General features: G+C 37.3%; 1 protein-coding gene and 1 long non-coding RNA gene across 4 annotated transcripts in view; one reads left to right on the forward strand and one right to left on the reverse strand.

Annotated features, from left to right (window-relative positions):
* LOC133521460 (ecdysone receptor) overlaps positions 1–13,640 on the reverse strand; it is a 378,815-nt gene that overhangs the window by 207,780 nt on the left and 157,395 nt on the right. The window lies entirely within an intron of this gene.
* Positions 5,224–6,035, forward strand: LOC133521446 (uncharacterized). Of its 2 annotated transcripts, none has more exons than XR_009799902.1 (2): positions 5,224–5,541; positions 5,620–6,035. It is a non-coding gene; the product is annotated as an uncharacterized LOC133521446 (long non-coding RNA). The 2 variants fall into 2 exon arrangements; XR_009799901.1 differs by having other exon boundaries at positions 5,641–6,035.

The raw sequence follows: 13,640 nt of genomic DNA on the forward strand, positions 1-13,640 counted from the left end.
CGGACAAGACTTTCAACATAAATTCCTTGAATTTGAAATTCAAAGGTGACACCTGCGTTCGTACGTTTCTGTCTCGCCTCGAGGAGTTGCGAGATGCCAGAGGAATCTCAGAGAGTCGTATATATAAGGGATTTCCTGAAGTTCTTGAGGGTCCGGCGTTGTCGTGGTTCCGGTCGCAACGTACGAAACTTACTACATATAAGGAGGTCACCGCGGCTCTACAAGAGGAGTTTGACATACCTGATTTGGATCACCAATTGTTGCAGGAAATACGGGCTAGGACTCAAGCCAAATCCGAAACAATTGTCTTTTTCGTATCAACCGTGTTAGGGATGTATGAGCGTCTGACGAAGGAGGTTCCTGAGCAAGAGAAGCTGGATACTATGATGCGGAATATTCGCCCAGAGTATTCCAAGGATTTAGCCTTACACGACATAGAATCGATAGAGCAATTGAAGTCTTTGTGTAAGCGCATTGAATTGGCGCAAGTCAAGGCGAAGCAGTTTCGCGAACCGAGTCTCTCAAACAAGACTAATGATTCTTCCTCTGACCATCCGTCGAAGAATGTAGAACCTCGTAATAAGTCGTTTCAGTCTCGTTTCCCTAATTCTTCCAGAAACTTTGTTGCTTCTGTGGCACAAAGCTCTTCTCACACGAAATGTTTTCGATGTGGTAGGTCCAATCATAACACTAAAGAGTGTAAGAGCTCTCGAGATATCGTTTGCTTTAAATGCGGAGAAAAAGGGGTGAAAACTCCAGAATGTGTTAAATGTAACTCCAAGACAAAAAACTAAATAGGGTCTTTTCTGCTAATAACAATTCTAGATCTTCTGCTCCCTGTCGTGCAGAAAAGACAATCTTCTTTAATCCTCCGAAGGGAGATGACAGGGTATATGCTCTCTTAAATATACTTAACTTGAATTTCAAGGCGTTATTAGATTGTGGAGCCAGTGTTAGTTTCCTGGGCCACAACAGCCATTTAGTATTCGCCACCGGTGGGATACCTATTCAAAAACATACTAAACCGGTTATGGTGAATGTAGCTGACGATCATCGAATCGTAGCCACTGAATATATGATTATACCAGTAAATTATAAAGGTCAAGTTAAACTTATACATTTTAATATTCAACCGGAGATTGCTACTCCAATGGTACTTGGTTTAAACTTTTGGAGAGCCTATGGATTAGCTCCTGGCCTCATTACTGATATAGAAAAGACTGATTCTCATTATATTGCTAGTCTTGACGTTTTACCGTCAGAGACAGGACTTACTACATATGATTCTTTATCTTCTGAACAAAAATCTCAACTTGAGACTACTAAATCTCTTTATGATCAAATTGATACGGATAAGGTTGGTCTGGGAAAGACTCACTTAATTGAACATGTTATAAATACTGGGGATACTCCTCCGATAAAACAAAAATATTATCGACTTAGTCCTTTTAAACAAGCTGCTTTAGCGAAAGAAGTTGATCGGATGCTGAGGGAAGGAATTGTCGAACCTTCGCATTCTCCATGGAATTCTCCTGTCGTTATGGTGGAAAAACCTAACGGAGATTTAAGACTTTGTTTAGATAGTAGAAAAGTAAATGCAGTTTCAAAATCTGATGCGTATCCCGTACCACACGTTCAATATATACTGGACAACTTACGCGATGCGAAATTCCTTACATCTCTTGATTTAAGTGCGGCATATCATCAGATCCCTCTTAGTGAAGACTCCAAGGAGAAAACTAGTTTTACTGTACCAGGGAAGGGATTATTCCATTATAAGAGAATGTGTTTTGGTTTAGTAGGTGCCTCTGCTACTATGCAACGTCTCATGGACAATCTCTTTACTTCTCATTTTGATCACAAGGTTTTCTGTTATATTGATGACATAATTATTTGTACTTCCGATTTTGATGAACATATAAGGTTGCTCAATGCCGTTTTTGAAAAACTAAAATCGGCAAACTTAACTATTAACATGAAAAAATCATCCTTCTGTAGGAGTGAACTTAAATATCTTGGGTATTTAGTTGATCGATACGGTCTGCGAACCGATCCGTCTAAAATTGATGTAATTTTAAATTTTCCTACTCCCAAAGATGCTAAGGATATTAAACGTTTTCTGGGAATGTGCGGTTGGTACCGACGTTTCATTAATAATTTCGCAAAAATAGCTCGTCCCTTAGCTCGCTTAACGAGTAAGAAAGTAAAATTTGAATGGACAGATGAAGTCAACGATTCTTTTAACATACTTAAATCTGCCTTAGTGTCTTCTCCTATTCTTAAATGTCCCGACTTTAATGAATGCTTCTATATCCATACGGATGCATCTTCCTACGCCGTAGGCGCTGTTCTGATTCAACCTTTTAATGGAGTCGATCATCCTATTGCCTACTGCAGCCGTACACTTAACCAACCAGAGACGAACTATTCAGCTACTGAGCGCGAACTCTTAGCTGTGATTTATGGTCTTGAGCAATTTCGTGCATATGTAGAAGGGAGAAAATGTTATATTGTAACAGATCATGCATCTTTAAAATGGTTTCAAAACTTAAAAAACCCTACAGGACGATTAAATAGATGGGCGTGTAGATTGAGTCAATTTAATTTTAAAATAATTCACCGGAAGGGCAAAGAACACGTCATACCTGACTGTCTTTCTCGTATTCACGTCAGTTCTTTAAATTCTGCTACTATTCAAGATCCTTGGTATCTTGATCTATATAAAAAGGTGTCTGAAAAACCTACTCTCTTTCCCAACTTTAAGATTGAAAATGATAAACTCTTCCGTTACTCTAAGAATAAGTATCGTCTGACAGCTCAATTTGACTGGAAGCTGGTACTTCCTTATGAGCATCGTAATTTAGTCCTAAATAAGTGTCATGATGATCCTACAGCAGGTCATTTTGGCGTGGGTAAAACTCATTCCAAAATAGCAGACATATATTATTGGCCTACTTTATTTCAGGACGTGAAGGAATACGTCGACTCTTGTGAAATTTGTAAAACTTATAAACCTGTTAACTTAGCTCGTCCTGGTTTGATGGGTAATCCACGACGTATATCGTCGCCAGGCGAAGCAATATCTTGTGATATTCTTGGGCCCTTTCCTCCATCTTATCTGAGAAATCAGTATCTCTTCGTATGTGCTGATTATTTCAGTAAGTATGTGACTTTGTTTCCACTACGCAACATAACTGCTAAAGCTATTGTTAAGTGTATGGAAAAAGGGATATTCCTTATACATGGGGTTCCTAAATATATATTCTGCGACAATGGTGTTCAATTTACTTCCAAAGACTTTCGAGACTTAATGTCCAAATATGATGTCCCTCATATTTTCTATAACCCTAGGTATCATCCTCAGACGAATCAAACGGAACGAGTGAACCGTGAACTAGTAAGAACCATTGCCTCATACGTGCGTTCTGATCACCGTAACTGGGATAAGAACGTATCGGAAATACAATGTGCATTGAATACAGCTCGTCACGAAGTAACTAAAAATACACCGTATTTCTTAACACATGGTCGTCAAATGATTCTAGATGGTTCCCTTTATAATAGCGAAGGTCCCATAGATCAAAACGCGCTCGAATTAGATACCAGTGGTGCTTTTTCTGAAAGACTTAAAGAGCTCAAAACTGTATTTCAAAAGGTGCGTAACTCGTTGATTGCCTCCCATGAACGTAACGCTAGGTATTTTAACATGAGGAAGCGTCACGTAGAACTGGAAGAAGGACAAATCGTTTATAAAAGATGTTTCCCATTGTCAAAGGCAGCAAAACATTTTTCTGCTAAATTAGCGCCCCGTTATGACAAATGTGTCATTCATAAAAAATTGAGTCCTCTTGTATACTCTTTAAAATCCTTAGAAGGAAAACTTCTAGGTAACTTCCATATAAAAGACATTGTACGTCCTGGTGAAGCCGAGCCGTCTTCCTAGCGGTACTCGTCTTAACACCAATTGGATACTTACACTTGAAAATATCCTATGTGATACTAAATATTGAACGTACCTACTAAACTGAAGGCGACCTGGCACAAGCTGGTTTTCATCAGACTGGGTATTTGTTCCATGTTTTTGTTTTTATTGGTACCGGGTGCACACGGACCAACATTAATCTTTCATGTGTCCTTATAAAGACATAAAACTTTAAATAATCTGAATAAACTGCAGAAACTTACTTTACTTATAAACCCTAAACGGGCCTATTACGTGAAATATTATTAATTATTGAAAAAGGGACTACGTTCTCGCTAAACTCTATACTGTAACTGAACTTTTGTTTGTAATTTTAGGAATTGTGTAATAGCTAGAGAATGCAGCTTGTTACATATTTCCACTACTGTCGGTGATAGGCAATTTCTTTAATAAAGGGAAGGTTGTTAACGTTGCCGTCTTTGACGTTTTCTTTTAGGTTTAGGAAAGCGCGCACTAGGAATAAGAAGGTTCGAACCAAAATTAGTCGTTAGATTTCCTTGGTCGAACTGATCATTCACCAAGTCATAGGTATAACTTTGGTTGTAAGACTTGTTTTTCTTTATAGATTATCTATGGTTTCTTATTTACGTTTCGTAGGTTAAGGTGTTCACTTCCTATTGGGCGTATAGCATTAAAAAAAAATTTTTTTTTGAAAAAAAAAATTTTTTTTTAACCCAACTAAAGATGAACTGTAACACTTTGGGGTATCCACCCAGTGTTATAAACAGCTGAGTAGCATATTATATAGGTACTTTATAGGTTAGAAAATGGTATGTTTGTTTTGGTAAGATTTGGTAGTTGAAATGTCTTCGACACGGATGTCATAGTGGGTCAGTCAAGGACTGAGACCTGTAGTGATATTTTCAACTTTACAGATACGCTTTTAGCTATATTGAGTGGACAAAACTTACCGGAGCGTTAGGTCAGTCTGTGCGTTCACTCCGTTGCATTTTGCGCATCCATGTCGTGTTCCTGCGTTGTGCTAGGACACAGGCACTTTGTTTTCGTTGTGGTATATACATTTCACAATTGAAACACATTTTAAAACATAGAAATACCACGTATTAACAGTATGATTTCGATAAAACCGAGCAGTTGTTTATTTCAGCGGTAGACACTGACGGCTGTCAATGTCATTTGGTTTTTTTGTCCATGGTTCCGTAACAGATGGTCGGTCACACTTGTTGTACGACAATAAACATATACTTGTGGTTCTTTTATCTTTTTATAATTTCCAATTATTAATAAAATCCGTATTATTTGCTTCCCAAAATGAGTAACTCTTTTTATTGTTGATGTTTCGAATTATTCCGAGGGTCAAACCGGTCAGTCGCCGTATCCATTGAATGGGTAGGTTTTCATTCATCAGTTTGTCTATGGTTTCTCGGATTGGAATTTTGATAAATCATTGTTCGATCGATCTTCAAGATGTGAAGGATATTAGAAAATCTTTCGGCAATCAATCTTAGGGCTCGTCCCAAAATGTGCATAATTTAGAGTCTTAGAGCCTACCTAAAATGGCGGCTGCTAATCTTTTCCCTTCAATTTAACATAACTTGGTGAGTTTCCACACTTTTTAAATATATAAAGAAGGAAAGGCGGAGGTAGTGTGTCCTTTCGCAAATGGGTTAATATAGTGTTTTATGTGGATTTTCCAGCAAAACCTAATGTAACGTCAACCACCTCTTCGTCTTGCCACGCGGTCTGCAGGCGCCGTCGTTGGTATAGGAAATAATGGACCCGGCATAAACCCCGGTAAGTCATTTAATCGCTTCATTGCCGTAATTTAAATCGCGCTGTGCCTCAGTTTAAAATATAATTTTTCTATAAAACTAAACGTGTTAAAACATAATTTTTTTTAACCTAGAACATTCTCTTTGTTCTTAGGGTTTTTTCCTGGACCCTGGTTTTTTCCTGGACCCTGGTTTTTCCTGGACCCTGGTTTTTTCCTGGACCCTGGTTTTTTCTGGACCCTGGTTTTTTCTGGACCCTGGTTCTCTAAGGCTGTGCCATCCGGTGGCAGCGTTCTTCTTGGCAGTGTCCGTGAAGTTAAGACTTTTATGATATACCTTTAGTTAAATATGGATCCTTTATGCTGAACAGGTAACCTGTAATCCCTGTGAGCAATTGCTTACTGCTAAACATCCCCGGAGGTTGGGGCATAACTTTTACTTTAGACAGTGTTATGTTAGGAAGACAAATTTTGATATTGTTGTCCGTAGACACAGAGATGTCTATGATGTATTTAGTGTAAATTTCAAGAAATAGTGGTGTCACTAAGAAGTATTTAGTATTATTTATTTACTAATAAATAACTCGTGTTGACCGTAGCGGGTCATATATATATTTAAGGAATAAAGGTGTGTATTAAATAAATTTGGGATTTTCATTTGGATATGTCATGCGCTTGATGAGGATAGTATCCTGGCGTCCTACCTTAAATTTTTGGATACCTATTCTCACTCCATAGTGGCCTGAACCGCGACCCTATCTATGATTGTAGTTAGCCGAAGGTATTTGTGATCTTTTCAGTAGTGAAGTTTGATGAGTTCTGGATCACTCCATAGAAACACGTTTCCTTCTATGGAAACGGTCTTTAATAATAATAGAATCAGATCTTCTCCATATCCAGGGCTCACCCACACCTATTACAGTATCTGTATAAAATTATAAATAAACAACAATGTAACGATTCTTCACAAACAATATCCTCCTCATTACTATCATTGGAAACACGTATTCATCTGTTAAATCGATTACCTAAATATTTACTAGAGTAGCGTTATAACACCGATCAAAAACGCGTTAAACAAAACACTTAATTAGCGTCCTACCATTAATTACTTAAAACTTTATCGTAAATCCACAGCTACAAACTGAATGAGTCTAAAATTCAATTGGGCCCGTTGCGTAAGTACCGGGGTAACTGGGTCACAGGGGTCAAAGGTCGCGGGTAGGTCGCGCAGCCTCGCGTAAATAGTCTACCCGCTTCACCTTCTCAAGGAGACGACTATAAAAATACGTTCTTAGATTACGGTCAGGCTGTAATGGGGAAAGACACGAAATGAAAATATTTTCATGAGCGACTTTTTTCTTAAAGTTTTAGCTGTGAAAGCAGATATTTGTGAAATGTTATATGAAGGTGTTTGAGTCCCGGGAAAGGTAGTTTTTATCACGGAAATCATCCCTTAAGGGGTGACAATGGGGAAGGAATTTACTACTCGTATTGGAATTAAAAATCCAGTGCCGGTTGTCATCCATTTGTCTCCAGCGGATCCTTAGTTACTTTGGACCAGCCAGACGGGAGCCGGACAACTTCGAAAAGCGCATTATGTTTGGCATGGTGGATGGAGGACGGGGTAGTGGATATCCACCAACCCGCTGGGTGACATTGTAAAGATGGCCTGCCAGGCATCCACACAGGCGCCTATTATTAGGAAGGCGAAAGATCGTGCAGAATGGAGAACCTTGGTGCACAAAATAATGATCTCATATTGAGGTCGCGACCCTCAGTCATGAAGGAAACGAGGAAGAAGATTTAGTATTAGCTAGAGACAAACAAAGGTTGTACTTTAGCAGCTGCACTTAGGCCCTCAGCACGTGGAGCGTAAGCGTAAGTGATGCGTAAGCGTATCGTAATACGCGCGTAGAACGAGAGTGCTACGAGCACGAACAATTACAAACAAGTTCGCACACGAAGCGTCGCCGTAGCGTAGCGTATGAGATTTCTGTCGTCATCACGACAGGCGTAGCGTAATGCAGGAGTAAAAAACAAAACTTCGGACATAATCAAACAATAAAAAATCTTCTTCATCTTACGAGAAAGGAAGATCGTCGATACATCCTCCGAAGACATCTGAGGCCAGCGACGCTATGATTCCAACGAATGAAATTTCACTTATAAAACGATTACGCTTACGCTTGCCCAGAATTCTACGCGCGTCGTTCTCGTAACGTTTTTACGATACGCTTACGCTCCGTGTGCTGAGAGGCTTACGCTACTGCAACGCTTACGATGGCATCTTGCTTACTTTTGCCACAGTAGAAAGTGCTTATATTTTTAGTTTGATAAATATATTTGCCATTCTCAAAATTACCCCGCTTTCGAAATTAATAGTCATCACCAGTTATAATGCACCTATAAATGCCGAAGATTGCCTGGTTTGAAAGACAGTGAGTCTTTACCACACAACCATCAATATCTAGCAAAATTACGACATTGATATTACATATACATAACTCTAGGTATTCACTTTAAGCGCATATCTAAAGGGTGCCTTTTACCTATTTCATCCGTTTTTTGTACATGTCGTCTTAAAAAGTACTTATATGTATTTTACTTTTCACCGTCATCATGCCTATACCTTAGAGTTACCAAAACAAGTATCTCATATTACCCAAACCCCTGCAACCCTTACCCATTAGTGCGAAAAACATGTATAATCTTACTGGGTTCGATCACCCTTTGACGAGACCGTCTCTCGTTTCGAAACCCACACCGTACTATCCTTTTTCCGCACCATTATCGTGTCAATCTGAAACGGCACACCATTCATTCGTCTTTGTCGAAATATTTTTAGATGCCTGATAATTGACGCATGGTGAAGAAAATATTATACCTTTAGTTAATATTTTATCTACCGAGTAGGTTCGAAAGCTTATTTGTTAGGGTATAATAGGTATCTACTTATTTGTAAAAAGCTGTGCTCAGATAGATACTTTCTTTTATAATTATTAAAGGGCAGTTCTATTTAAAGTTGGACCTCCAACTTGTGTTAAAATTGAATTTTTTATATTATTTCTACTCAGAATAACGAGCTTTTTCCATATTTACGGATAAAAAGATTTCCGTTTTTGCTAACTTGCAACTTAAAATAGAAAACCCTAAACAAGAATACCTTAAATAGGTATCTAAATATAGATTTAATTAAATTTGTATTTTTAACAATTACTATCTCCTTACCTATGAGGTCTTAAAAATATAATATATATTTTTATCAAGATTCATTCTTTATTTATTATTTCTAAATTTTGATGATTATTTTTAAATATTTAATTACCTTTGTATAAATATAGCTTAAGCTCCGAGGAAGAATTCTTACAAAGAATTCAACGCAAAGAAGAAAAATCTACGAAAGAAGGGTAACTCAATGCAGTTATTTAGCTGGCTTTCTCGTATAAACACACGGCCCGATTCGAAGAATGATTAAGACACGTTTAAGATCTTTAAAAGATCGATAACTAAACGACATGTCAAAATTGACGTTTATTTCGATTCCTCTGTGATCCCAGTAAGATCCATCTTCTATATTTCTAACGACAAAGTGACATTTGTTGCCCGAATCGAGCTGCTTCTGTCAATTATACGACATACAAACGATATCTAAATGAGAACTTATCTAAACCAGAACTTATCGTTATCGTATCTCATTCTTCGAATCGGGCCGATAGTCATTTCATTTCATTTCGAACAAAAAGGCATCTCGACTGATATTAGAACACAGATCAAATCGAATTGCTTTTTATTTCAGAGATATTCCAAATTTGAATGTCATAACCAAATCGATTTTGATATAGTTATGAAGCAATTACAACATTATCGCAGATAAGAATTTTGTTGTAACAAAATCGTAATGTTGGCCATTATTTACGGATTTTTAAGGCATCATAGAGCGTTTATGATATGTGTGTAGATAAAATGATGAATTCTATCAGTGAACGAGTATTAGACTTTCAAAGAAACGTCTCACGAGAAATTAAAACATTTAAAACAAATAAAATGCAAACAGGAAAATAGTTTTCCAGGACGAAGAAATCATTTATGAAATACACAAGTTGAGAGATAAATGTGACCGTTCTCCCCGCGGAGCCGCTAATGCGTTACGTGGAAAGAGTATGTGCTCGAGAATGCAAAGTACTCGGACATAGAGGTGGGATATGGAGACGTAATGTACTAGCTAATAAAGAATTATGTATCTCCTTTTTTCGCTTAAACAGTTAAAGTCGCTTTTCTAGTACTTGACATTAAATAAATCTTCAATCTCATGTTTTATAAGGAAGTTATAATAACATTTTCAGAGTTTATACCGTGGATTGTTCCTTTCTATGCATAGCAAAGTGAACCGCACTATAAGTTTAATCAAATAATAAAAATCTACACAACGTCCCACATTAGTTATGGTCAGGCCCTGGTCATAGGAAATCTTATACACAACTATCTGTAATTGATGGTGTGTTTGTTAAAAAGTGATAATTGTCGTGCTGTATGTGTTAAACAGTCATTAAAAATTATAGCCGAGGGCGTTAGTGTATGGTAGTTCAATATTGATGACGGTCTTTGATGCTGGTTGAACCACATTAATCATTACGATTTCTCTTACACGATTGTGAAATTCACGCACATAGATAGGTACTTAATAATGTAATGTGTATGTTTCATCTATAGAAACCAATTGTATGTAAGTATTTAATAAGATTTATGTTTATTATGTATATTTCAAATATAGGTAGTCGTAGTATCGGTTGTACATGCAATATTTTTAGCTTTGACAGGTTATATACATGTATTTATTATATTGTTTTTATGACTCTATGAGAGCACAACCCAATATTAATAGCTTGTACGTATCTGTAATACAGTACAGCACAATATGTTTATTTATTATCTAACTCAGTATAAACTGATTATCTATCAACGTGAATATTTTTTAAAATGACAACACTTAAACCTGAAGTTTAATAAAAGGTTTTCAACAAATCTATCGAGATACCTGTATTTTGAAAGATATTTATTTTGTATTCGACAATAGAAGAGCTATTTATGTCATATTCAAATTTGTATAGACCTCCTCCTCCTCCTCTGTTATATTCAACTCGTTGCTGCGACGTAAAAACGCTGGCAACACCCTTTAAAGTGTAATGGTTCGGAATAAATGGTTAATCATCCTCTCACGTCCACGTCGAGTGTTCAAGATCATTCCGTCTTACAGACCCATTGACGCAAGTTCATGTTATTATAATGTATTCAATAAATACATTCATGCCAGACCAGACTAATCTTTATTTAACGCGCCCGTACCAACCAAACAAGAAAGAAGTTAACACTTAGATGGTCAGCCGCAACTATGCTTTCTTCTATCTGGATGCATTTTGTGTCGGAACACCTGGATCGTTTTCAAAGTAAAATTTGGATGAATTATTGAAAATAAAGGATATAGAAGCGATTAGCATGTAACTGATGTTTATTCTGGGTGGTTCGATGCATGTGGTAACTGTAAAACTGTGTTTGGTTTATCAGAATTGAATTAAGTTGAACCATGTCGATACGAGCAGTGTCATAAAAATACATTGCTCAGTTACACTAAACTTGGATAGAGATAGGATGAGTAACTAAGATAGTCACATAAGGGAGTTGGATCGGTAGTGAAAAAACATGTTTAAACGCTAATATTACACGTACGTTTTCATCACTTTTTAAACAAGTTTTCCGGGATCGCAACCGTACATAAAGTGTTAATCCTGCAAAAAAATCTTAAACTTCGACTCGCCATGACCACGTACTGTGACACTGACATCCTAGTCAAGTCAAATAACAACACAAAATAAAGTGCTAAATCCTGGTGCCAAGTCTCTGACAGGGTTAATTTGTTATTCCCATGTTCCATTGGAGATAACGTCAACCTCCCCGATATTTGTCAGGGTATTTTTATCTGTATATGAGTATAGAAAAACGAAATCAATATTGAACGTGAAGGTTTAAACTTCAACCCTAGGAAGTCTAGGAATCCAAAGACACGACATTTTCAGGAATAGAATAAAAACTACATAGTACTCAACAGAAATATTGTAGTTTTACAGTTTAAAATTAAAAAAATCATTATAAAATGAATATTTTCCTATCTAAATGTGATGCGAATTGTCAAACAAATGTTCCAAGAAGGCTAAATACCTAAACCAGGGGTCACTAAATGGTGGACCGCGGTCTTGACTGACTTATTTAATAAGCTCAAGTAGAAACGGACCGCGATAATTATTTTAAAAACCGGACCGCTGAAGTAACTCTTTGGTGACCCCTGACCTAGACACTCCACTTTCATATTTATAGCGCCATCACAAAGTTTACAGAGAGGAAAATATATCAACTGTAAACTAAGAGATAACAGCCGCGCGATTATAGTTCTTATTCTGTCCACGTAGATCTTTCCCAGTATAGAGAGCATGAATAAAACCAGTTGAAGATTTCTCTAGCGAGAAACGTGCGCGTGCGCCTGCCGTGCCCGCGTTTCGTCTTATCAAAGAGAATTTAGTATAGAAGCTTAGAAGCGTAGTCAAAGTAAATTTTGTGGTCAAACAAATGTACTGCCATCTTTCGACACAGAATTAAAACTCTTAGAATTACTTACGGCTATTTGACCCATGATCTTTCACTGATAGTTTTATTTACTATTTAGAATTAATGTTTTTATAAATGAAGATAGGCTCACTATATAATTTTTATCATTTTATTTAGTTTCCCGTTAGCTGTAGGTATATCTGTGAAATCTTGCAAGTTAAGTTTGTCCCACTTCCCGGTTTCCGAGGAAGCTGAAAATTTTGTATACATATGTAAGTCAAGTGTCGATCCAATATTATGGTACCATCGAGCTGATCTGATGATGGAGGCAGGAGGCGGCTATAGGAACTCCGTGATAAAACCACGCAACCTAATTGTGTTTGGGGTTGTTAGAATTGTCTCGATGAGTACCTATTAGTTGCTAGTGGAACAAAAAGTACAGTCAGCGATAAAGGCTTCTAACAAAAATGAAATTTTTGCCAAAAACTTATTACAACACATCACAATATCGATTTATTTAAAATGAATACTAGTTTAATCTGTGAAGTATCGAAATGGACCTACTTATTAAAGAAAGTTAATATTTTTTTATATAATCGACACAATCACTCGTTTAAAAAAATATTTGAAAAAAAAAAAAACAAAACAATAACCTTTTTTAAACATATCGAATTTCTATAATCTACCGACAATTCGTCAATTCTCCATTCGATACCAACTTGTATACGATCTCTTTGAACTTTACTCCATTCTAATAAAATAAGGCGAAAAATGTAGGTATATGTCGACCGTACGCGCGATAGATGTATCTGCCAGCTATATTTGTACCTTTCTCAGTTGACACAAGGTTTATTATTGCTTGGTTGTTGAGGTTATCACTCTGGATGCGATTCGCACATCGCTTCGATGTTTGAGCGAGACAACGCAATGCGCGTATAATAGCGACATCCCGCTTGCACGTTAGAGCGACGTGTGGATTGCATTCACTGTGATAACCGCCTACGCCGCGTATGTGCAACGCACGCACGAAGGTGAAACCGGCCTACAATCACACTGCACTGCGTTGACGCCACGGCCGGTAACCGATAACACTCGGCCCAATTCCAACAATGCTTATAAGACGTCACAGCGATACGATACCGATTTGTCAGTGTCAAAAGTGATGTTGTTGAAGAAATGTGACTTTTGACACAGACAGATCGGTATCGTATCGCTGTGACATCATAAAAGCATTGTTCGAATTGGGCCGACTGTTATCGATATACGTTTTTAGATCGACTTTTGTAAACTGTGTTTAGTGAGTCACGGTACTCGAAAATTGTGTCA

The sequence above is a fragment of the Cydia pomonella genome, chromosome 9 (genome assembly GCF_033807575.1).
Source record: "Cydia pomonella isolate Wapato2018A chromosome 9, ilCydPomo1, whole genome shotgun sequence".
Classification (NCBI taxonomy): Eukaryota; Metazoa; Arthropoda; class Insecta; order Lepidoptera; family Tortricidae; genus Cydia; species Cydia pomonella.